General features: G+C 33.8%; 1 pseudogene; it reads right to left on the minus strand.

Annotated features, from left to right (window-relative positions):
* Window positions 1–538: 538 nt before the first annotated feature.
* Window positions 539–656, minus strand: LOC120588580 (uncharacterized; annotated as a pseudogene).
* Window positions 657–1280: the final 624 nt, after the last annotated feature.

The following is a 1280-nucleotide window of genomic DNA, read 5'->3' on the forward strand; positions in this document are numbered from 1 at the left end:
TCTGATGTTCAAGACATGGAGAGCAGACTCAGGCTCCTTTTGAAAACCCTTAATAATCTGTAGTAGCTTTTATCAGATCCTTACTGCCAGACTTTTCTTCATTAGATGCTATGTAGTCTGATAATAATCTGAATATCTTGGAGACTTCAGACTTTTGGATTTGTCTCACCAAAATATGGTGACAGCAACTACTTAACTATAGAGTTCAGGGAAATCTGAGCTAACACCAGGAAGATGAGGTCCAAAGGAAGATAGTCTTGTTTAACCTGATCAGTGACTACCAACCTGGGCCATTCACAAGTACTATGAACAGAAACTTTCTCATAAATCTTTGAGAAAAGAGTTACTCTTTCTTTATAATGTTCTTTGTGAGTATTTGAGCTAATATTTAAGGTCAATGTTTATTTATTTTTATTTATTTTATTTTATTTTATTTATTTATTTATTTATTTATTTAGGTGAGGTAACCCTTGGTTGACCTCCCAGATTGCAAGAACCTTGTCAGCTTACAATCTCTTTTTTTTTTTTAATTTTTTTAAGCCTACAGCACCTGGTCTTCCTAGGTGGTCTCCCATCCAAGTACTAATCAGGCCCGACTCTGCTTAGCTTCCGAGATCAGACGGGATCAGGCTTGTTCAGGGTGGCATCATGTTTATTTTAATAAAAGTACGTTTAGTTAAGAACATTTGTTATTTTAGGCCCATAATTTTTTCAACTCACTAAAAAATTATCCAGATAGATGCTTACTGTTTTGGCAAATTGTAAAAGGCAAATTTACTTCTGAAGAAAAGAAAACTAAGTGGGTGGAGTATTGGAGAATTTCAGATTGTCTAGAGTAAAAGAAAAGAACAAAAATGTACAGGAAGATTAAAATAGTTTTAATCTTCACTACTTCAACTGAAAAACAAACAAACAAACAATAGTTTACTATGTACCTAGAATATGCCAAGAGTAGAGGCATCAAAATGAATAAGGCATGTCTCTTCCTTGATGTACTATGTACTATTTTTGTTATCATTACAGTAGGAAGAATCCTGCACAGACACCTGCAAAGCAGTTTTGGGTGTGGTAACTCATTTGACGCTTATAAGTATCCAGTGATGTGGATAACATTTCCATTTACTCTGACATCAAATTCCATAAATCTGTTTTATTGCTGAAATTGCTTTATACATTTTAATTAGCCTTAATAAAATGATAGCATACATCTCATGCCGATAAAGGAGTTTTACGGTGAAAATTTAGGTGTGTCACTCTCAATTTGGTTGTAATTCTGAAAC

The sequence above is a fragment of the Pteropus medius genome, unplaced genomic scaffold (assembly GCF_902729225.1).
Source record: "Pteropus medius unplaced genomic scaffold, Ma_sr-lr_union100, whole genome shotgun sequence".
In the NCBI taxonomy this organism is placed as follows: Eukaryota; Metazoa; Chordata; class Mammalia; order Chiroptera; family Pteropodidae; genus Pteropus; species Pteropus medius.